At 45.0% G+C, this 24568-nt stretch overlaps 1 protein-coding gene across 6 annotated transcripts in view; it reads left to right on the top strand.

Annotated features, from left to right (window-relative positions):
- The first annotated feature begins 526 nt into the window (after positions 1 to 526).
- Positions 527 to 24568, top strand: part of CAPN15 (calpain 15) — a 109671-nt gene continuing 85629 nt past the window's right edge. For 3 of the 6 annotated variants that reach the window (XM_081338371.1, XM_081338370.1, XM_081338367.1), the window contains exons 1-2: positions 527 to 885; positions 20098 to 20226. The gene's annotated coding sequence lies outside the window, so the exon portion shown is untranslated. The remainder of the gene's footprint in view (positions 886 to 20097; positions 20227 to 24568) is intronic. The other 3 variants (XM_081338369.1, XM_081338366.1, XM_081338368.1) reach the window with 1 other exon arrangement.

The following is a 24568-nucleotide window of genomic DNA, read 5'->3' as shown; positions in this document are numbered from 1 at the left end:
GGGGGCTGCTTTTCGCCGAGATTTGGGGCGGGGGGCGCTTACTGCCTCTCGATCGCCGCTGCTAAAAGACCGCAGAAGCGCCCGGCCGGCCGCCCCGCCCCCCCCCCGAGACTCAGGTGAGTCGCCGCACAGCTGCTCGGCTTGGGGAGGCGCGCGAAGGACCCTGGGAGTTGTAGTCTCCCTCCGCTCCCTCCTCCTCCTCCTCCTCCTCCTTTCTCGGAAGCAGAGACCGCCACCGTGTATCCTCTCCTCCGCCCCGGACCCGTCCTCTTCCTCCGCTTTGCCCCCTCGCCCCGTTCCCCCAAGCGGTGGAGACGCCCACCCCTCTCCTCCTCCTCCTCCTCCTCCTCCGCGGACCACAATTCCCGCCGAGCTCCTCCGGCCCGTGAGCGCCACATCCGCCCTGCTCTCTCCTCCTTCTCCCACCGCCTCGCTAAGCCCTCTGGGGCTTGTAGTCTCACCTCGCCATTCCCGAAAGCACGGGCGCAGTTTCCGCAGGGCGGGCGGGCGGGTTTGCGGGCGGCGCCGCTACGTTACGCAAAGGGCGTAGCGGGCCGGCTTCTGGACTCTCCGGAGGAAGGCGGCGGGCGGGAAGGAGGGAAGGAAGGAAGGAAGGAGGGAGGGAGGGGAGGGGAGGGGTGGAGGGGGAGGTTAAAAGAGAAGCAGAAGAAGAAGAAGAAGAAGAAGCAAAAGAAGAAGAAGCAGCAAGAGCCAGCCGAGCCGGAGCACCACGGGCTGCCCAGGGGGGAGGCGGCCGGGCTGGGCGGAGGGAGGGAGGGAGGCTGGGGGTCCAAGTTACCCAGCCGTCCGGCCCGGGAGAAAGAGACCGAGAGAGGACGGGAGACGCGCCGCCAACGGCCGCCGCCGCCGCGTCCCTCAGCAACGGTCAGTGGAGCGCGCGACCCTCGGGAGGGGGGGAGGGGGAGGCAGCAGGGAGAGAGGGCCAATGAGAGAGCGCGCGAGGCAGCCGGGGGGGGAGGAGATAGAACGTTGGTGGGGCGCGGGGGGGGGGCGCCAGAGGGGAGCGCTCGTGCCTACCTGGCCGGGCTGGGGTGGGGTGGGGGCTGTGAGTGCAGGAGGAGGAAGGGGAGGGGGGCTCCTCCTCTGGGATAACCGGAGGGGGGGGGTTGTGAAGGTCTGGAGGACACTGCCCCCCCCCTCCTCCCCCTCCTGCAGCTGCCCAGGAGGCGCCTTGCCCACCCGGCGCCCCTTCCTCAACTTGGGTTGGACTGCAACTTCCATCACTCAAAGCCACCCACCCACCCACCAGCCCGTCATTGGCGAGGGGCGTCATGGTGTGGGTGTGTGTTGGGGGGGGGAGAAATGCCTTGGCCCAGAAGGCAGAGTGGGGAGAATGCTGGGTAGGGGGATCAGTTTGGGTAAAAGAGAGGGGGGGGGCTGGGCCAGGGAGCTCTTGTAGGGGAGCTGCAAGGGGTTTCTTGGGGGTGCCTCGGTGGGCCACCCAGCGTGGTGTCCTCCAGCTGTAGGAGGTTGGACTACGGCGCCCAGAGTCCCCCAGCCAGCAGGATCCAAACAGCAGGGTTGGGGGGGGGGGGTCAATGGTGAGTGCCTGGGACGGAGGGGAAGGGTGGCGCTGTGCAGGGGGTGGGGTGGGGGAGGGAGAACAGGGGTGCTAGGAAATCTTGGGGTGTCTTAGAACTGGTCCCTTTCTCTTGGTGCAATCTACTTCCTGGATTGATGCTGGGATGAATTGAAAGGTGATCCCTGTAGAGGCTGCTTTGCATGCTGGAGAAAAGGTGGCATATATAATATTTGAATGGACTATATCTATATCTATCTATCTATATCTATCTATCTATCTATCTATCTATCTATCTATCTATCTATCTATCTATCTATCTATCTATCTATCTATCTATCTATCTATCTATGAATAAGTGATTGTTCCCCCTTGCTGAAGCTGCTTAAATGTCTTGGCTCTTTCTCTCTAACTCAGTATTTCACAACCTTGACAATCTGAAAATGTGTGGACTTTTAATTCCCAGAATTTGCCAGTGAGCATGAGTGGATTTCAACTCCCAACATTCCCCAGCCAGCATGGGTGGACTCTTTAACTCCCAGAATTCCAGCATGCTGACTGGGGAATTCTGGGAATTAAAAGTCCACCTATCTTCAAGCAGCCAGGGTTGAGAAATACTGCTCCAACCCATGCTTGCTGCTGCTCTATTCTTCTCTCTCCGGTGCAGAAACAAAACGTACGTATGGGGGTCCTGCTTGCTAATGCTGCCTCCTCCTCCTTGTAGCATCTGAATGTTCATATTTTGCCTCTCCAGTGATAAAAAAAACTTAAACCCTGAAATTTGTGGTAGCTTATAAATGAGAAATGAAACGGTCATAAAACTGTTAAAACAAGATGAACTATAAAACATAATATACAAACAGCAGTTAAAATGTCAACAAAAAAGAAGAACCGTATTTGCACGGAAAACTAAAAAGCATAACACTGGTGGCAGTTAGGAAGAAAAGTCCAGTGAATTTAAACAGTTTTAAGCACCTATTTTTTTAAATGGATGTAGAGGGAGTTAGAAAACCTTACCGTGGGTAAAAATTGCCATCATGTAGGTATCATTATTTTGGAAGGATGCAGTTTCAGAATTATTCTTTTTAATAGGAGAAAGCAAGCCATGACTACTAGGCTATGGAATTGTGGAAGGTTACTCAGCTGGGGGAAGAATGAGTTATAATCTTACTGGGGGCTTGGTCTAGTAGTTCTTGAACCTGTTCCTTTACACAACCTTACACAACCTTGTCCCCATTAGCTTTCTGCCTCCCCTGCCGTCCTGCAGGAGGTCATGATAATGGGCCTGGAGACTAAATTGTATGATGAATGGTTGAGGGAATTAGCCTGAAAAACAAAAGGTTTGGCGGGTGGTGGTGGAGGTGGGGACATGCTAACTGTCTTCCAGTACTTGAAGGACTGTCACAGAGGGGGATTGTTTTAATTTCCAAAGGAAGGCAGGACAAGAAGTAATGGGTGAAAGCTTGTTAAAGAGAAAGCCAACCTAGAATATGGAGAAAATTCCTGAACAATTAATCAGTGGAACAATTAATCCTGAAGTTGTGGGTGCTCCATAACTGGAGGTTCTCAAAAATAGATCAGACAACCGTTTGACTGGTATAAGACTCCTGCCTTGAGCAAGGGATTGGACTAGATGATCTCCAAGGTCCCTTTCCAGCCCTGTGATTCCATATTCTATGAACCGGGTGCCCCATGTGAATTTGGGCTATGCTGTGTTTGTCATATGCTTTTTGGGGTACACCCCACAAGCTATGCTTCTCTGCCTTTCTAGTCGTCTGTGGAAATTGAAGTGTATTAAATTGTGATTATCAGTCCTAGCTAGGTTGGTTTGGTGTTGTGAGAAATGCATGCAGGACATCAGGTTAGATTGGAGTTAGCAGTCTCTTGGAGAACTCCCTTTATTGTGACTGTCCAAAGAGCAGCTGCCGACTAATTGGACAAGACAGGATAGATTTCCAAACAAAATTGTGGATGTGTTCATGTAAATAGAAATGAGTGGCATTTCTTCCTGTTGATTTTATTTAAGCTGACATTCCTGTGTATATTTTTCGGGATTAGGTGATGAGTTGCTAAAGAGCCAGAGAGGGGAAGGCATTCTTTTCAGAATTAAATTTTTGTATATCACTAATAGTTGCATTTTTACGTGCTTTCGAACTGCTAGGTTGGCAGAAGCTGGGACGAGTAACAGGCGCTCACTCTGCTTACTTGGGATTTGACCCGCCAAACTGGCGATCTTCTGATCAACAAGCTCAGCGTCCTAACCCACTGAGCCACCGCCTCCCTTTTTAATTTAGGAGCCACACTCAAACTTGCACACCCATCACTGCTTTGGTGCTTCCTTGCACTACTAGTCTTTAATGAATACTATTAACTATGCCACTGCAAAGCTAAACCTCGTCCCTTCATTCCCAAACAGGAATGACCTGGGCATAAATCTGGTTTTGAGACAGGGAAAAGTTGCACGTATCTGGATTTCAAGACAAGACACAGGCATTAAATTATCGTGGTGTTCACCTGCCCACAAGGCTCTGGCAGAACAAGGGAAATTGCATTCCCTACTTGAGTTTTTCTGCTGAATTCTTTTAATTTTATGGGAAATAATTTGGAATCTGCACTTAATGAAGATGCCTCTGTTCTGTTGTTGTTAGGGTAGTGGAATTGCACTGAAGCTTTAGTCTTATCTACACAATAGTGTGCTGATTTATAATAGCCTGTAACTCACAAGCTATCAATACGAATAGTAGACTTCTAGCAGCTTTGCCGATAAGTATTTATAATTACAGATGCTCTCACTTTGTTTTCCTACAGAATGTCATCAGATGTCTGAAAATTGGGCACTGCAAAAGATTTGTCAAGAGTTTTATGGTTATTTTATAGCAAGCTTCCAACCAGTAGGAAAAAAAAAGACCTGTTCAAATTTCACAGTAATACACATCACCAGTGAACAAAAACTGTTCTCTGCTGGCTGTTGAAATACTGCGTGCTATTTTCAGATATTTTTCTTGGTTTTGCAGTAGTGGCAAGTTACACTGTATTGCTTTTACCAAAACAAAACAAAATGGTTTGTTGGTTCTATAGGGTGACTCCTCCTTCTGTAAATTTCAGCTTTGGTGAATAGAGAAATTTGCTTTTAACTGATACATGGTGATACTTTAGTTGATTTTTGTAAAGATATTATTACAATGTGGCTGGTTTTGGATCTATGAAAGTTGAGGTTTTTGCAGAGGGAAGCTTATAACTTTCGAACTGTAGCTATTCCAATTCTGCTGCCCAACTAGGAGGGGCTACTTAAAACCGATCAAGGGGAATTCCCCTTCCCTTTTTCTGGTCGCTAAATTTGTCATGCAAGACAGCCTCCCTCTTTTGAAGGAGGCAGTATATGTATTTCTGAGATCTAGGCCAGTATTGAGCTATGTGACGGCTTTCTTTTAAGTGGTATCCGAAACCTAGATATGATTGACCCACTTGAGAAAAAGCTATAAAGTTGTTCCTTCGTTATAAAAATTACGATTCTGTAATCTTTGCGTTTGTGGTGGCTCAGTGGGTTAGGACGCTGAGCTTGTCGATCAGAAGGTTGCCAGTTTGGCGGGTCGAATCCCGAGTGCCGCGTAACAGAGTGAGCACCTGTTACTCGTCCCAGCTTCTGCCAACCTAGCAGTTCGAAAGCACGTAAAAATGCAAGTAGAAAAATAGGGACCGCGACGGTGGGAAGGTAACAGCGTTCCGTGCGCCTTTGGCATCTAGTCATGCCGGCCACATGACCACGGAGGCGTCCCCGTACAAGCGCCGGCTCCTCGGCTTTGAAACGGAGATGAGCCCCTAGAGTTGGAAACGACTAGCATGCATGTACAGGGGAACCTTTACCTTTACCTTTAATCTTTGCGTTTAGCTTGAGCAAGTGAAGGTGTTTCAGCGCTGAGAGCTGTTACAGAATAGTCTCAACTAAATCAAAGATAAATATTTTAGGGTGGAATATTAGTGACTCACAGGTTGACTTTGCGTGTTAGAAAAGTAGCTCATTCATTCCCCAAAGGTCTTTGAGCCAGGATGATAGAGACGTCGGCTAGCTAACAGAAGGAGCTTGTCTTCTCGTTCGTGGTCACCCATCGGGGCTCCTGAGTTGCTATTGGCGAATGGAGGTTCCTTCATTGAGCCAAACTCACACAATACGACAGTTGTGCAGGCCAGAAGGCATCAAACATAAACAGTTGTGAACTTGCCCTTTACACTGTAAAGAAAGGACTGGTTAGAAATATGAATATTTGGGGTTTTTTTAGCATTAGATAATTCCATGCTATGTAGCATACTGGGCAGCAACATTTCTCCCAAAATTTTCGGGTTTGGGTGAGTCCTTGAGCGTCTTCCCATGTGACCTGTGCACAAGCCCCTGGGGGGATTGCAGTGTCACAGGGGGTCCAACAAAGACTTGAAGAAATGTTACGATTTAAACCTTGAGTTAAAGATTCCGTGGCCACGAAAGGTATTTAAAGGGGGTCCGTGGTGAAGAAAAGTTTGAGGACCCCTGGTTTAGAGTCTTTCCCTCTTCGCCATGTATTTTGAGGTTATCCTCTTGGTTCTGTGGCATTGGGGCAGCCCATCTCATTGCCACCTTGTTCTCCATGCGACAAATAAGACCCGAATAATACACGGCGTTAATCTTGGGTTACGGTAAACCTGTTTCTCTTGTCCTAAATTGAAAGAAGCTAGACAGCTCCTGTGTGTGTCAGTGCATTGTTCATACATGTCAGTAACCGTACAGTATTGGAGGGGGGCAAGAAGAGATTCTGAATCTGATAGATCACATTGAAATGCTGCAGGAGGCTGTTCTTGGCCCACTACTTAAATCTCTGGGGAATTTCAAATCTGACCTTTGAGCGTGGTTGGCTTTTCCAGTATATTACGGAGTAAGGCTTGTCGAGTATGAAATGGTTGTATCTTTTTTTTTTTAAGGACTTAAGTTAGTGGGTTTTATTTTGGCTTTCTGTGTGGGTTGTTGTTGTTTTTTAATTCCTCTGCCCTTTGTCTTTAGTCAAAGATGTAGCTCATTTCTCCACGCTTTGGGGCCAATAGTTTGATGGCAGGCACAGGCTGTGCAGGTTGGGTAATACAGGTATAAATTCTCAGAAGCGATTCACTGTCCCTTTATTGTTCTTGTCCTCCAGGTCTTTGTGTATCGGTATCCAAATATAGAAGCTGCAGATCTGAAACTGGCAAGAAAATATTTTATATCCTCATGAGAAATAACTACTAGCTTAAGACTAATATCTGAGTCAGTCAACTACGCGCACTAACTTAGGAGAACGCCCAGTTGAACAATGAAAAGAGTTTTCATCCCGCACTTCCTTGTTTGAAAGCGGAGTCCTTGCCCAGAGCAAATAAGTGAGGCTTTACATGGACATGCTTTCAAAAATGCTTTATAAAAACAGCTTTAGTTGCTCCAGTTGGCTTCCTCTTCTCTTTATTTATTTTGGATAATAGGCATCCATGTCATTTGTGTAAATCCGGAGAAGGCTTGCTGTCAAAGATCATTTCCATGCAACGTGATACATTAAATTGGGTTTTGATATGACTTATAAAGTCTACATTCGCCATAGTGTATATTTTCTATTCTGAAGTAGTTCCTCTGTTAACCAAATCCTTACATAGAAAAGACTTGGGTTGCATGGAAATGCTTCAACGTGGCTGGACCTTGCTTTGGGTTCATACAACATGCTAGCCAGAATCGGGTAGGTTTTTGGGCTGCTACTGGGTGAATCTACACCCTGATTTTTTTTTCTTTTAGTCTTTTGTGTCACATGAACCCAATTTCTGTCTTCTAAGTAAGGAAGGCGGTAATTAATGGTTCATCCATGTTCCCCTTTCCTTTAAAAACAAAACAAAACTGAGCGGCATATGGTAATTCTCTCTCTTGTTCAGGATCACTCAACTTCACAATTAAAGAAAACTAGATTCAAAGCGCTACACCAGGCTTGTCCACCCTTGGCAACTTTAAGACTTGTGGACTTCAACTCCCAGAATTCCCCAGCCAGCATAGATGCCAAGGTTGGACATCCCTGCTTTACAGAATCTGAGTCCTGCTCTAATTTATTTATTTATTATTGGGACTTATATGCCGCCCTATCTCCCGAAGGACTCAGGGCGGCTAACAACAATAAAACACAATAATACAAATGTTAAAAAAAAGATTAAACTAACAAGCCCCAGTGATAAAATATTAAAAACATTTTTTTAAAAAAAACACCCTATCGTCAGTCCAGGTCAGCCTGATGGAAAAGAAATGTTTTGAGGTCGCGACGAAAGGACCGGAGATCCGGGGCCATCCGGAGCTCAAGGGGAAGTTGGTTCCACAGGGCAGGCGCTCCCACAGAGAAGGCTCTCCCCCGGGGGTCACCAGCCGACATTGTCTAGCCGACGGCACCCTGAAGAGGCCCTCCCTGTGTGAGCGCACCGGGCGATGGGAAGTTGTTCCTGGCAGCAGACGGTCCTGCAAATATCCCGGGCCTAAGCCATGTAGGGCTTTATAGGTAAGAACCAGCACCTTAAATCTCACCTGGAGGGCAACCGGTAACCAATGCAGCTCACGCAGGAGGGGTATAATATGGGAGTATCAGGATACTCCCATCACAACCCGCGCGGATGTATTCTGCACCAGCTGGAGCCTCCGGGTGGTCTTCAAGGGCAGCCCCATGTAGAGAGCATTGCAGTGATCTATACGGGAGGTAACGAATGCTGCCTCATTCTGATTTTGACCAAGGTAAAGATAACATAAAGTCCACTACTCCAATCTGCCCTTATTGGAGCATTTATCAGAATACAACAGAATAACCAAGTTGGTTATTTGGAGAATAAATTGACCCCTTCTTCTTTGTGGCAGCACCTCAAATATTTTCTTGTTCCTTCTTGTCCCTTCCAGCCACCAAGTTGCATTGCGAACATTTAAGTCCAGATCCACCAAGCATCTTTTTCTGAACAATTGTTCTCTCACTACAAGCCACAATCTCTTCCATCTTGGTTTCACTACTGGTCATTGAATAAATCAAAATTGGCTAAGCTCACCAAACTATACATTGCAGCTGCCTCACAGTGGTGGCAGTCCAACCCAAGGAAGGCCATTTTAGGGCTTAGCCTAATATACGGGAGTGCAGACATGATCTTTCCCTTTAATTGCTATTTATATTGTTTGTACATTCAGTTACTCGTTTTAAGAATCAGATTTCCTCCAGGTAATGTTATAGAAACAGTAAAATATTTCTGGGAGCCAACCAGACCGGCTTGTGGCGCAGTTTGGTAATAGTGGCCTACTTGCCTGTTCTTACATAATTCTGCTAATGAAAATCCAAGCCTCTTCGGTATTACGCTGATGTCTGCAGCTTAGTTTAGAGAGGCTACGTGGGTTAGAGAGAACCTATTTGATGGCTATAGCCTGGCAGTAAAGCTGGTTATTTCACCCACAGCAGTTGTACATGGTTCTATCCCTCATTTAATTTTGACGCCCGGTTTTAAGAAGCAGAAGGCTTCATTTCTCCATCCTCCCATTCACTGGAGATTTGGCTAAAGGAAATGAGTAAAAATGTACAATGGCTGGGTCAGGGGGAAAAAAAATAGAGCGCCCTGTCCTTCTAATTATTGTATTACAAAATGCAAGGTGAGCAGAGGAAGGGGGAAATGGATCCAGATTGTCAGAGGGATTCAGTCCCCCACTTCTGTGTTTGATCTAACCGTAAGACTGCTGCTCTTAAACACACACACACACACACACACACACACACACACCATGCTTTGACAGCAAAGATAAGGCATGTATATTGATGTAATTAGAAGGACAGGCAAGTTGATGTCTAGCTTAGGGGCAACATTAGTTTTAAATCCGGTGACCGTACCAAGTGGGATTGAGAAGCTGCTTTAATTTGATAGAGAAAAGAACGCTGCAGCCTTCACAGGTTTGGGAGGTTTTAGATTTTACTGGCTTGTAGCAATCCTTCCAATGATTCACACCCCCCCCCCCATTACTATATCTGTTCAGCATGCGCCAGTTAGCACCGGTAGCTGACTTGATACTGAGTTATGAGGTTATTCTATTTCTGCCAGGGTAGGGTGTACATGGGAGGCAGGGGTGGATATTCATGGTTGAGTTTTGAAATGAGAAACCTAATAAATGGTGCTTTCAAATTAGTTTGCTCAAATTTCTTCCCAAGTGCCTCCGAAGCATTTCATGGAAATAGAGGAGTTTGGTTTTGCAGCCGCTAAAGCTAACAGTTGAATGTATAAATAAACCCATCATTCATCACTGGATTCACACCGCATCCCATGCCAGAACCACGCAAATGCAATGTAGGTTTGTGTCATGTGGGAATTCAGCAAAGATTGCTTCTTCTAGCCCAAGGCACTGTTTACTTTTATTAGAGAGAGAGAGAGACAGACAGACAGACAGACAGACAGACAGACAGAAAGAGACAGATGGATAGATAGATAGATAGATAGATAGATAGATAGATAGATAGATAGATAGACAGACAGACAGACAGACAGACTGACAGAAAGAGAGAGACAGAGAGAGAGACAGAGATAATTAGATAGAGATAGAGAGATACAGACAGAGATACAAACATAGATAGATAGACAGATTGATAAAGATAGATACAAACAAATTCAGAGAGACAGACAGACAGAGACAAACAGACAGATAGAGAGATACAGACAGAGATAGATATAGATAGATAATGAGATAGAGAGATAGAGAGAGATACAGACCGAGAGATACAAACATACAGAGATAGATAGATACAGACAGAGACAGACAGACAGAGAGATTGATAGAGAGATACAGAGAGAGAGAGAGATAATATGCAGGTAGTCCTCAACTTGCAACAGTTCATTTAGTGACCATTCAAAGTTACAATGGCACTGAAAGAAGTGACCTCTGACTGCTTCCCATAGTTATGACCATTGCAGCATCCTCACAGTCAGGTGATCAAAATTCAGACGCTTGGCAACTGAGTCACATTTATGACAGCTGCATAAATGTCCCGAGGTCATGTGATCTCCTTTTCCGACCTTCTGACAAGCAAAGTCAATGGGGGAAGCCAGATTCACTTAGCAACCTGGTTACTAATGTAGCAGTTGCAGTGATTCGCTTAACAGCTGTGCCAGAAAGGTCATTAAAAAGGGCAAAACTCACAAAACAGCTGTCTCGCTTAGCAACAGAAATTTGGGGCTCAGTTGTGGCCCTAAGGTGAGGACAACCTGTACAGTACACCAGCTTCTTCTGGACAGCACATTTCCTACGAATGCTCCTGTGCCCCCAAAGCAGCAGCCTTCTAGTTAAGCTGAAATCCATTCCAACTGAACTCTGGATTTTCCACGGAAGCCGCCATTCCAGTTGAATAAGTTATCTTTTTAGGTTATCTTTCCCCAAGAGAGACTAAACTTTACTTTTCTCTTCTCTGACTGTTGAAACAAACAAACAAACAAACAAGCCACCCACCCCTAAAACCAGGTTTTCACAGGAAAAGAGCCTTGGTGGAGCAGTGGGCTAATGCCTCCTTAAGTAACACCAGCTGCCTGCAATTAGTGCAGGTTCGAGTCCCACCAGGCTCACGGTTGACTCAGCCTTCCATCCTTCCGAGGTAGGTAAAATGAGGACCCAGATTGTTGGGGGCAATAAGCTGACTTTGTAATAATGCCGCTGGGGGGGGGGGGCGAAAGCCCTAATAAGCAGGCATATACATAGAATGAAGGCTACTGCTAAGCTTGTAAGCCGCCGAGTCTTCGGAGAAGGGCGGGATATAAATGGAATTAAAATAAAAAAAATAAAAAATAAATAAGTAAATCTTTAGAAAATACTCCCAAGTGACATAACTGGCTAATCTCTGCAACAGGTTGCAACAGCTAAGTATTCATTTCAGTTGAGCATTGGAAAGCCCTCCATATCTTTCCATCCTTTTTTCCCCAAAACAATAAGGGGGTAACTTAAGCTGACACGTTCTAACTTTGGGCTCTTGTGTAAGCCCCTTTCTCGCTAGCGCGCACATAAATGCCGGTTGGAAAAGGAAGGACAGTGCTGCTCAAATAGATAGCAGAGTTAGACATTTAAGAGAGGTTGGGCTGCTGAGTCATAAGTAGAGAAAAATGGGCTGTTTGTTGTAAAGATGAGAGAGAGAGAGGTGTTTCTGCAAAAGGGATGTTGTTCCTTGCAAGCTGGAAATAATTACTCCTGGCTGGAGGCTAGCAAGTTCTACTTTGGTGGTGGGTGGATTCATTATAGCTGCATGTGACTCTTTAAAATTTTTACTGCTTCCCTCTGAGTAGCGCTTTCAGCCAATTTAGGAAGAGTGCAGGGTGTTGCAATGGTTATTATGCACCATATCAGAACAGCAAGTTGATGCCGAAGCGTGCAGAATTTAACAACAGATGCTTCTATCGAGGCCCACTTTTTAATTTCCGTCTTCAGCGCCTTGGAAATGAATTAAAGCCTATTGGAACCGTTATAGGAGATGCAATGTTTTGAAGTACAGGTAGTTCTTGACTTACAACAGTTCGTTTAGGCACTGTTCAAAGACACAACAGCATTGAAAATATCTGACTGACGGCCGTTTTTCACAGCCACAACCATTGCAGCATCCCCATGATCATCTGATCAAAATTCAGATGCTTGGCAACTGCTTCATACTTATGATCGTTGCTGTGTCCCAAGGTCTGACGAGCAAAGTTAGTGGGGAAGCCAGAATCACTTAACAACGGGTTACTAACTTATCAACTGCAGTGATTCCCTTAAATCACCGCGGCCAGGAAGGTCGTCAAACTCACTTAACAGATGTTTCACTTAACCACATAAATGTTGGGCTCCGTGGCGGTCATAAGTTGAGGACTACCTGTATGGCATTTCCTATTGTTGAAGGAAAAGTCTTCATCGTGGTTCAGTCCAAGTCGGGAATAAACAACATGCCGACTGCTTTAGGAAGAAGGTTGCAGTTTGTTGAAGAGGAGAGCCAGACAGAAAGATGGCTCTGGAAGAAAAGAGAGCGAGCACATGTAGGGAGTGGGTTTTTATACCCTCTGGAGCCTTTTGCTTGGAGTTGTTTCCTGTTCCTGTTTGAGGCTTTGTATTTCCTGTATCATGTATTTTGACCTGAGTCTGAGTGTGCCCCTTTGGCATCTGTGGGTTAATCCTATTATGTCCTGTCTTAGAATTTGGGTGGGGTATGTAGATTTTAGATGTCTTTGTGTTCCTAAGCTTCTAGCTGGAGGGCTCCAACTTTCCTGAATGGATTATCTGTTGCTGATTGTGTGGGGTGACAAAGAGACACACAGCAGACTAAATGCAGTTTGGGTCAATGTAGAAGAAGGAAGATCAGGATTGCAGCCATCTTCATGCCTTCATCTCTATGTTTGGGACAAAAGATATTGTTGAAGGAAAAGTCTTCATCATGGTTCAGTCCGAGCCGGGAATAAACAACATGCCGACTGCTTTAGGAAGAAGGTTGCAGTTTGTTGAAGAGGAGAGCCAGACAGAAAGATGGCTCTGGAAGAAAAGAGAGCGAACACATGTAGGGAGTGGGTTTTTATACCCTCTGGAGCCTTTTGCGTGGAGTTGTTTCCTGTTCCTGTTTGAGGCTTTGTATTTCCTGTGTCATGTATTCTGACCTGAGTCTGGGTGTGCCCCTTTGGCATCTGTATTATGTCCTGTCTTAGAGTTTGGGTGGGGTGTGTAGGTTTTAGGTCTCTTTGTCTTCTTAATCTTCTAGCTGGGCACCTCCAACCTTCCTGAATGGATTATTACATCTGCATTTCTACAGAGCTGGTTTCTGCTTGGGGGAGGGAGACTTGGGGCTATTAAGAAAAAACTGGGCATGCTTTTCTGCCTCTTTAAGATCCTTTGAGGAAATATAATATTCTGCCCTTTTAATATTTCCTTCTCTGAGGGGGGGCTGACTTCCCACACTATATTGTCTTAGGCCACGCTCTCAAAGATGAAAGCACAGGTAGTCCTCAATTAACAACCATTCATTTAGTGACTATTTGAAGTTAACAACGGCTCTGAAAAAAAGTGACTTATGACTGGTCCTCACACTGATGGCCATTAAGGTATTCCCACGGCCAAAATTCCGGAGACTTTTAGATATTAATGAGGGTTGCAGCATCCCAGCCTCCTGTGATCGCCATTTGCAACCTTCTCAGCGGATCCCCAACCAGCAAAGTCAATGGGGAAAGCCAGATTCGCTTTAACAACCCTGTGATTCTATTAACTGCTGGGATTCAATTAAGGACCATGGGGGACAAAAAAAATGGGCACCTGCTTTGCTTAGCAATAGAAATTCTGATTCCAGTTGTGGTCAACTTGTATAGGAAGATATTTTTCCCTTCATCAAGCAGACCACATTTCCCAAATGTTTATTTAGTAGCCCATGATTGCGGTAAGTTTTAGAAACCGCAGACTGACCTAAAGAGATTTCGAGGGAGAGTTGTTTCCTCGTTGTTCATTTTGACACTTTGTACGACTCAGTTTCTGCAAGCAGATATACATATAGACCAGGGGTCTTCAAACGTGGCCCTTTTATGACTTGTGGATTTCAACTCCCAGAATTCCTCAGCCAGCGTGCCTGGCTGAGGAATTCTGGGAGTTGAAATCCACAAGCAGCGGTCTTCAAACTTGGCCCTTTTATGACTTGTGGACTTCAACTCCCAGAATTCCTCAGCCAGGCATGCTGGCTGAGGAATTCTGGGAGTTGAAGTCCACAAGTCATAAAAGGGCCAAGTTTGAAGAGCCCTGATATAGACACTTGTAACACCTCTCAGCAATTGCTTCTAAGGTAAGATTGACCACGCGCGGGTCTCTCATCCTATTCTTTTCCCCTGCGTAGGATTGCTTTTAAATAAAATAAAATTAGCCACATTTCTTTAAACTGTGTTACTTTATCCCCACTTGAATTCCCCCCCCCACACACACACAGACACACTTTGGATTCTATGGGTACAGGCTAGAATTGGTGCTTCTCAATCTTGGCAAGCTACGTGGACTTCATCTCCCAGGATTCCCCAGCCAGCCAGGGAGCTGAAGCCCACCCATCTTAAACCTGCCAAGGTTGAGAATCATTTGGTCTAGATCAGGATCTAAGACAGCCTTGCAAAGACAGGCAGCCCTCGACTTGCAGCAGTCCATTTAGTCACGGCACTGAAAAACGCGACTCGGGACCAGTTTTCAAAGTGGCGAACTTTGGAGCATCCCCATGATCGCGTGATCAGAATTCAGAGGCATGGCAACTGGTTCGTGTTTACGACCGTTGCCGTGTCCCAGGGTCGTGTGATCCCCTTTCGTGACCTTCTGACAAGCAAAGTCAGAGGAGGGGAAGCCAGATTCCCTTGACGACCGTCTCACTAACTTATCCACCGCAGGAACGATCATAAAATGGGGCAAACCTCACTTAACAAATGTCTCACTTCACAACCTAAATTTTCGGCTCAGTTGGCGTACGTTGAGGACTACCTGTATCTATCGAGTTTCCCCCGAAAATAAGCCCTAGCTTGAGCCTAATATAAGCCCTACCTCAAAAATAAGCTCTAGTTTTGGGGTGAGGCGCACACCTAAAAATCAAGCTGGGGTGAGGGTGGGGGAGCGGAGCTATTCCGCGCAACTCTGCACCCGCTTACTGTTGCAGCCAGGCCCCTCCTGCACCAGCGCCTCCCTCCCTCACTGGCCCACTTTTTCTGCAATCCTTGGCATCGCTCGTGCGCGTGCATCACCCCTGGCCTCCATTTCGCCATCAGAGGAAACCACTCTGCAACCGAGAACCGAGCTCCGGATTGGCTTCTGTGGCGCCCCCCCAGCCTCCATTTTGATGGCAAAATGGAGTCCGGGGGCAAAGCGTGCAAGCGGCAGTGAGCGGCCGCAGAAGAAGTGGGCCAGCTGGGCAGGGCTGTTGGTGCCACTCCCGCGAGGTGAGACCATGGAAAAGACATCCTCCAAAATAAGAGCTTGATGCCTCTTTTGCAGGCAAAAAATAAAAATAAATAAGACCGGGTCTTTTTTTCAGGGAAACACAATATATATCCCTCCATCCATCCATCCCTCTCTCTCTGCCTCACTTGTGTGGAATTCCATCCACTTTTCTGCAGGGCTGAAGTCCATACTCGAAGTAGCAAAGGGCTAGTTCAGAAGTTTGCCTTGTTTTCAGAATCTGCCGCTGATTTGCAGTGGCTATAAACATTCCCTCCGCATTTATATGCTGTACAACGTTTTTCAGACGCAGACCCAGGATAACCATTTAAATGTAAATGTTTTGCTGACTTCCAGAAAAGAGAGACCCTCCCCAAAGTCTATAAGTTCTCCAGCAACAGCCCTTAGCTGTTAGTATCCGTAGAGTTTGTGGCGTAAAAAAAACAAAATTAAAAGGCTATTTTTCATTATATCTGTTTACAGTGCTGGTGAAAAGTCAGGTAGTTGGGGCTGGAGTAATGAAAAACCTGTAAGTGCTGAGAATTAAAAAAAATCCTTCTAAAATACAAAAAGAAGAGCCAGTTTGGTATGGTGGCTAAGATTTATTTATTTTTTATCCCACCGTTATTACTGTATAAGTAACTCAAGGTGAACAACCTGCCTCCAGAAGCGGTGAATGCTCCAAACACTGGAAGTTTTAAAGAAGAGACTGGAACAGCCATTTGTCTGAAATGGTATATAGGGTTTCCTGCCTGAGCAGGGGGTTGGACTAGACGACCTCTAAGGTCCCTTCCAACTTTATTATTATTATTATTATTATTATTATTATTATTATTATTATTATTATTATTATTATTATTATTATTATTATTATTATTATTATTATTATTATTATTATTATTAACAACCTGCCTCCAGAAGCCCTGACTGCTCCAACACTGGAAGTTTTTAAGAAGAGACTGGACAGCCATTTGTCTGGAATGGTATAGAGTTTCCTTGGACTAGATGACCTCCGAGGTCCCTTCCATCATCATCATCATCATCATCATCATTATTATTATTATTATTATTATTATTTGTACATAATACTCCCTTCTCCTCCCAACAATAATAACCTTCAAGGTGGATTGGGCTGAGAGAGCGTGATTGGCCCAAAATCACCCAGCTGGCTTTTGTGCCTAAGGTGGGACCACAACTCGCATCTCCTGGTGATTGGCTTCACGTCATCCAGCTAGCTTTTATGCCTAAAATGGGACTAGGAACTCCCAGTCTCCGGACGATTGTTTCCGTGGTTTTCCTGCCTAAGGTAGGACTAGAACTCACCATCTCCTGGTGATTGGCTCCAAGTCACCCAGCTGGCTTTCGTGCCTAAAGGTGGGACTAGAACTCAACGTCTCCTTGTTTCCAGGCCAGCATCTTAACTACTACACTACATCTTTCAGAGATGGGGCAAAAATTGGAAGCGGGAGTATTACGTATGCCGCCTGGAATTGTACACAAATAAAGGAGGAGTACAGAAGGTCGGCAGTTTGGCGGGTCGAATCCCGAGTGCCGCGTCGCAGAGTGAGCGCCTGTTACTCGTCCCAGCTTCTGCCAACCTAGCAGTTCGAAAGCACGTAAAAATGCAAGTAAAAAAATAGGGACCGCTACGGTGGGAAGGTAACAGCGTTCCGTGCGCCTTTGGCGTCTAGTCATGCCGGCCACATGACCACGGAGACGTCCTCGGACAAGCGCTGGCTCTTCGGCTTTGAAACGGAGATGAGCACCGGCCCCTAGAGTCGGAAACGACTAGCACGCACGTGCGGGGGAACCTTTACCTTTACCTTTTACAAATTGTAATCGATAAAATGGAAAGGCCATCACAAGGCCAGCTTGCAATAAGCCAGGGGTCTCCAAACTTGGCAGCATTTAAGATTCCTGGACTTCAACTGCCAGAATTCCCCAGCCAGCCATGCTGACTGGAGAATTCTGGCACTTGAAGTCCACAGGTCTTCCAGTTCCCAAGTTTGAAGACCGGTGGGACTGATACTCCTGCTTTGAAGGCTGAAAAGCTGGCCTGAATGAGCATCTCCACGCCTGTGCATTTAACTGAGATTACAGCCTTGCATCCCGCAGTGTCCAGATTGGAAGATTCGTGCTTCCATGAGATGAGGTTTTTGTTTTGTTTTTTACTTTCCCATGTCTCCCATTTCCCCTTCTATGCTGGAGTGTGCAATTATTATTGCCTGTTTGCCCTCGCACTTCACTTTAGGAAACATTGGGGGCCATGCTGTGTGGGCTGCTGTCGGGAACGTGTCTGTTGCTATGGGAGCAAAGAAGAGCCTTGGTCCAGCTAGCCCACACAAGGAGCTTGGAGGAGATGCCTGAGTTTTAAGTGGATGGCCGTAAAACGGGATCGGGAACATGAGTTTATGTGTTATGTGTGCAGGAGTCCCTGCCATCTCCTTCGCAGTTTGAGTAAAAACAGTGGTTGAACTTCAAGAGGTGGAAGTGGAATCTAGCCTCTTTCCAATGTCCCCACAGTAACATTTGCCCAACGAAGATGATTAGGGGATTGGTGGTTAAACCATACGATGAATGACTGTGGGAACTAGGAGTGTCTAGTCCAGTGAAGAGAAGGACTAAGGAGTAACATGATAGCAGATTTCCAGAATTTGAGGGGCTGCCACAAAGAGGAGAGGTACATCTTCTTCTCCAAAGCACCTAAGGGCAAGACGAGAAGTAACGGATGACAGATTAACAAAGAGAGAGAGAGAAGCAACCTAGAATTAAGGAGAAAGTTCCTATAAGCGTGAACAATTAACCAGTGGAATGGCTTATTTCAGAAGTGGTGGGTGGTCCATCCCTGGAGGTTTTTAAGAAGAGATTGGACAGCTTTTTGTCCAGAATGCTATAGGGTCTCCCACTTGGCCAGGGGGTTGGACTAGAAGACCTCCAATGTCCCTTCCAACTCTGCATCACCTTGTTGTGATTCAGGGTCAGCCTGTGGGTTCGGCAGTTGGGTCGGACGACTCAGAGGAGGAGGGGGGTGTTGAAGAGCTTGCTGAGGGGGTTGGAGAGCTTGCTGATGAGAGCCCTCAGCCAGGCCCCTCCCACCTGGTCACGACGGAGACCCAGCTGTGTGAGCCTGACAGCGTGGATGAAGATGACCCACAGCTGGCCCTGTTCAAGGACGCCCGACGCAGGAGGCAGTCAATCAGGAGTAAACAGAGGAAGGCAATGGGGCACCTCGGAAGGAGGCAGAGAGAAGCCACGCCCTGAACTGTATAAAAGGGGAATGCGTGGGAGGGCTGGTTTGCTGAAGGCAACCGCTTGAATAGCTCCTGTTTCATGGTTCATGTCTTGTTTTGCTCTGTTTTATGTTAATAAATTTGGCAGGCTTAGTTCCAGCCTCTTGCCTTCTTGTAAAAGGGGTTGTCCCTGCCTTTTCTGCAGGGCCGGTAGCAGGCTGGTACAGAACACACCTGTACGATAGTCTGCCTAACTTGAACTGTAAGGATGAAATACACTTTTTCACTCCGATGGTTCTGAATGACCTTGGCTTTCAGTGCCCATCCTTTTCAGCTCGCTTTGTTTCCTGAAGTAGCAGTTGTCCTTCCGTAAGGGGATGAGAGCTCTTTTCCTCTGCCGTGACTTTCATGCCTTTGGAGTACTTTTGCGGAAGTTGAGAATTGTTGCCCTTCGTGCTGTTACCAATCTGTCTCTGGCTTGCTTATCTTGGCTGTCAGGAAGCAGCTAGTCTTTCAAAGCTGTCTCAACAAGAATCCACAAGTGATGGGAACTCATAAAGTATGAGGACTTGTGTCTGGCTTCATTTGCCCAAAAGGCAATTTACTACCTGTTGGGAAAAGTTGAGGTTCTTGCGTGACCTTGGCATCCATTCTCAAAGGAAATGGCTGAAATTCCAAAATACAGGAGATCCCCGGTCTCTGGATCCCCGGTAGGGAATCCATAGATTTAATTTACGTTTCCCGATACTATTAGAGTAATCCACGTGGAACCATCTCCTTTCTTCTGATAGGAACATGAGGTTGTTGACCTTGTTTGGTTTCACTGATGCTCACGCCTAGCTGTGTGGCCCGTCGTTTGTGTTACTGCTGGTTTTCACGCACTACAAAACCTGGCCACCTTGTGTTATTTATTGGAAAGGAGCTTGGCCACGCATAGTGACCCTGATTGAACACTCCCTTTTTCTGACGGCAATTGTGGCTGTCATCCCAGAAGGAAATGTGATTCTAATGAGATTGGCGTCTTAAGTCCAAATCGCTGCTTAAACCCTGGAGGAATTTGGATCCAACACTCTGTCTCAATCTCGTCCATCGCCCTGGGTTGTCGAAACTTTAAAATGTAGAAGGGAGATGTTGCCGGGCTCCGTGGAGGAAGGGCATGGTAAAATTCAATGAAAAAAAAAGAAAGATATAACTTCATTTGCAGCTGATCACTTGGGAGACTTGCCTGGGCCTCTGTGCCCCACCACCTTTATTTTTGATTCACTCACGGCGAAATAATGGATCTCTTCTGCATGCTCTGCTCGTCGTATTTCACGTTTTATTTCTTTTTTCTTGAGAATGGAGCAAGAAATTAATCAGCCCAGCAAGTATATTTTTTGTTTTCCGTGTTACAGAGTCTTCTGGGAAAGAAAGAAATAAGGGGGAACGTCTCCTATTACTCAACACGGTTTGCGTTGCAGAGTTTGGTTCCTGATGAAAACGTCACCCTCTTTCAACCAGCCCTCTCAAATGTAGGACAGCAGGTAGGAAATTAGGACATACCGAATTATTTGAACTGGGAAATAAAATTGAAAAGCTGGAGCTAAAGCTATTTATGCATTACATAAACCCCGGTTGCCGCAGAAGGACATCAAATGAAGACAGATGTAGCTAAGAAGGGGTCCAGTGAATTACCTTGAAAGATCTAGTTTGAGATCCTATCACCCTCATGCCATATCTGTTCAGGATGGTCTTTGAAGTCTACATTATAGGTTTACTGAGATAAACTGCTTATCTTGTATGAATATAGAAATTATAATACTTAATGGTAGTCAGTGTGACTGATACTGTTCTCAGCAGCCTCACTCGTAGGCCGAGAAGAGCTGCTATCTCTTTATCATATAAAGTAATTTTGTTAAATGTTACCATTCAAAAGATAAATACTAATGCAAACTAAGAAAAATTAAAAGAATAGCAAAAATAGAAAATGAAGAAAAATAGAAAAGAACATTAGTAAACAGAAACAAAAATATACAAAGAAATTACTTCTCCCCTTTACAGTAAGTAGAGAATTTTAGTAATCTACTGTCTTTTCTTGTCTTCCCATATTTCATCTCTTTATTTATAAACAGATTCTTAAAACCTAGTCAGCAAAATCAAGGATTACCGGAGTTTAGCAACCCACCTGTTTTAACCTTGATCAAATAAAACAACTTTGTCACCTTTCCTTTTAACATCTTGATCTTTAATCTCTTAAAGAGCCCTGTTCACCCTTCGGGAGAAGGGCGGTATACAAATAAAATTAATAAATAATAATAAATAAATAAATAAACATAATGTCCTGAAGTTTGGTTTCTTTTCATTTTTTGTTATCTTTTCTCAAAAAAAATAATAATGTTCAAAACTTTTATAAGTCTCTTTTGCAAGTCTAGTATATGAAAGTTATCCGGGTCGCTCTTGTGTTTTGTTATTTGTATGCCCCTTTTAATGATCAACAGTCACTTTTACTTGTATGTCCAGTGCAACATCTTTTTCCATATCATTCTTATAGCCTGTTATTTTAAAATCCAATTTCAGATCAGTCTCACTTTTGTCTGGTAAAGCTTATTCCTCTCCCATAACATCTTTTAAACAAAGTCTCCCCATAATGGCAGACATTCTTGGAATTAACTTTTGAGTCCATTGTTTATAAACATCGGTCAATATGTCCGAATTAAAGTATACTGCTCCATTTTCTATTAGTAACTCAAATTTAACTCTTTTTCTGCTTTAATTGTAATCTTTGATTCCCTTTGGTTCCCTCTAGTGACCAACCTTCAAAGTTTCATCCTATCACTTTTTAAGAATTCCAAACAATAGCATTTTCCCACGGGGAGGATTCTAATTAATTAATTTCAAAATCTGATTTGAAATCCATCTGCACCTTCGGTCCGTTATAATCAGCCCATTTGCTGTTCCAATCGCCAGCTCTTCATTTGGCTGCAACCGTAGTCTCTGCTCCTGCTCGCCATTTCTTCCCTGGAAATCCTGCTACCTTTTTTAAACAGTCTTTTGGATTTCCAGAGGTGTATTGATCTCAAATAGTGCGAATAAATAGTGCCTGACTTCATTACATTTGAATTGTGCAATTAGCAGTTACCGTGGACTTAACAGACTCAATTAATTTGGGTTACAGGAGATAAGTTTCAAGATACATTAGTAAATGCTTACTTCTCAGCCCAGTGTAGAAGGCACAGTACTGTGGATTCAGTCCTTCTTGAATGGTTAATTTTAGAATAAAGCATTACGTGATTCTGTTCCGCTTTATAGCTTTTGAGATGTGCTGCAAAGTTCCGTCTCCAGTGCTCTTGAACATTTGTGAAGCTGCTAGCAGAAGTCACTGATTAACTCAATCTTTTCTCCAACTGATATGGTGTTGACTTATAGCTCTACCTCTATATTCCACCGGAGAATTCCAAGGTGTGTCCGATGTTCTTGAGCTTAAATTTGAAATGGATGAGAGGGCAATTTAATAGGTTGCAAAGCCAGCTGATCTGGATGGTCCTGCACGCAAGTCCCTGATAGCACAGCATTTCCCTGGAGAAGCAATTTACGTCTTGGGATTTCTCCTGAGGGTTTCAGCGGTTAGAAGTGTTTATTTTAATGAATGCTGGCTTGTATGTCAGCCAAAGCTGGCTGGAATGGCAATGCCGGAGTTCATTAAAATTGCAATTGCAATTTTAATTTGGGACTGTCTCTAAAACTCTGAAACGGCAACTTTTGGATGCTGAGCACAGTCTGAACACAGCCTGAATGCTCGGTGTCAGGCTTAGCCTATAAAGCAGTTGACAAATTGAGACTGAGTTGTCTGAATGGGCACCTTCACCAAGCTTGTCTCTCTGCTTAGATCTGTCTTGAAGGTCGTCAAGGAGGCCCCTTATCAAGTTTGCGTAAGCTCCTGAGCGAAGCTTGTTAATAGCTTGCCTGTAAACTTTGGAACTCTTTTCTAGTCGAGGCGACTTCCATAGGTCAACAGAGTAGTGTTGTAGGAAAACAAGCAGAGTAGGAGACAGTCTGCATAAAGTCCTTCTCGTGCGGAGAATAGTTCATTTCTAATTACGACGCAGCATTTGGAAATGTGACTCCCAAGTGTATATTTTGAATTGTCCATGGAGATTCTCCATTATCCAGGTCATGATTGTCCCAAAGGTGCTTTTTCCAAAACGCAACTGGACTTCCCTAGTTTTTTTGCCTCGAAAACATTTCGCCTCTCATCCAAGCAGCTTCTTCAGTTCTAACTTCTTGGATGAGAAGTGAAACGTTTTCAAGGCAAAAAAAACACAAAAACAAAACAAAACCCCAAGAAAGTCCAGTTATATTTTGAATTGTTACAGCCCTTTCTGCTGTCTACTTCTCACCTCCTTTTGCTACCTTTTAGACTCTAGACCAGGGTTTCTCACCCCCTGGGGGCGCGAGACGATATTCCAGAGGGTGCGAAAACTTGGGTTTAGAAGTTTCAAAATTGTAGTGTGTATGCATAATTCGTTGCCGTTATTTCGAACTTTGGTAAGGGGTGCAAGAATATATCAGAAACATTCTAGGCGTGCGGGCAGCGGTGGGATTCAGCCGGTTCGCACCAGTTCGGCAGAACCGGTAGCTAATTTTTGTTGCCCAGGCCCACAATGGACTTCTGGAAGCGGCACCCACACAAGAGAACCGGTTGTTCACATATTTGAATCCCACCACTGAGTGTAGGGTATAGAAAAGGTTGGGATCCGCTGCTCTAGACACATTACCTTTCATCTAGAGAATGTTTTGTTCCCCTAAAGTGAATTTGGCTTGTTGTTTTAATAAAGTGGTTAATGTTATGAATGAGATCCCCATTTCTTCCTGTTCAGATGCTCTGTTTTATAGCTGGTGCCCAAGTTATTTCCTCTATGTAAAAATTAAGGTAAAGGTAAAGGCTCCCCCGTACATGCGTGCTAGTCATTTCCAACTCTAGGGGCCGGTGCTCATCTCCGTTTCAAAGCCGAAGAGCCAGCGCTTGTCCGAGGACATCTCCGTGGTCATGTGGCCGGCATGACTAGACGCCAAAGGCGCACGGAACGCTGTTACCTTCCCACCGTAGTGGTCCCTATTTTTCTACTTGCATTTTTACGTGCTTTCGAACTGCTAGGTTGGCAGAAGCTGGGACGAGTAAACAGGCGCTCACTCTGTTACGTGGCACTCGGGATTCGACCCGCCAAACTGCCGACCTTCTGATCAACAAGCTCAGCGTCCTAACCCACTGAGCCACCGCATCCCTTTCATGTAAACATTAGCTTTCTGTAAACGGACATTTTGGCAACGTTCTTTTGCTTCAGAACATGCCACATTTTAAGTTGCTGGTCTGACTTCTCTTACCTTTTTAGCTGGATTATTAACATCTGCTCTCTTTGTCCTTTGAAACAATCTCGTGCCGTTAAAGTGTTTAAAGCCTTAGTCAGTAATACACCCAGGATGAATATTAGAGATGGGTGGAAAGACTCTCACATCTAATTTGCTTGCAAAATTTACAATTTTTTCAGCTTTCCAGACAATGGATAAGGGGGGTTGGAGGTTAGAGAGAGAAGCGTAAAATAATTCCATTTAATAAGATTGATACTTAACAATTAGCTTTATCCCTCCCTTTTTTAAAGGAAAAATGGGAGCATTTAGACACAATTGTTCAAAATTCAACAAAGCATCTCAAAACTTTTTTTTTCTCTGACATTGTTTCATCTGCCAGATTGGATTGAGTCTGGTTCTGGTGTTTGTTGGCTTAATGCATCATTAAAGTTTATCAGACGTATTTCATTGTTTCTTCCAGAAGTAAGGGTATGCCATTTTAACACGTGGCTGTATATGGTTAAAGATGCTGAGCTTGTC

Source organism: Vipera berus (assembly GCF_964194415.1).
Source record: "Vipera berus genome assembly, chromosome: 13".
Classification (NCBI taxonomy): Eukaryota; Metazoa; Chordata; class Lepidosauria; order Squamata; family Viperidae; genus Vipera; species Vipera berus.
Note: the sequence above shows the minus strand (reverse complement) of the source record. Positions and strands in the feature narration are given on the sequence as shown.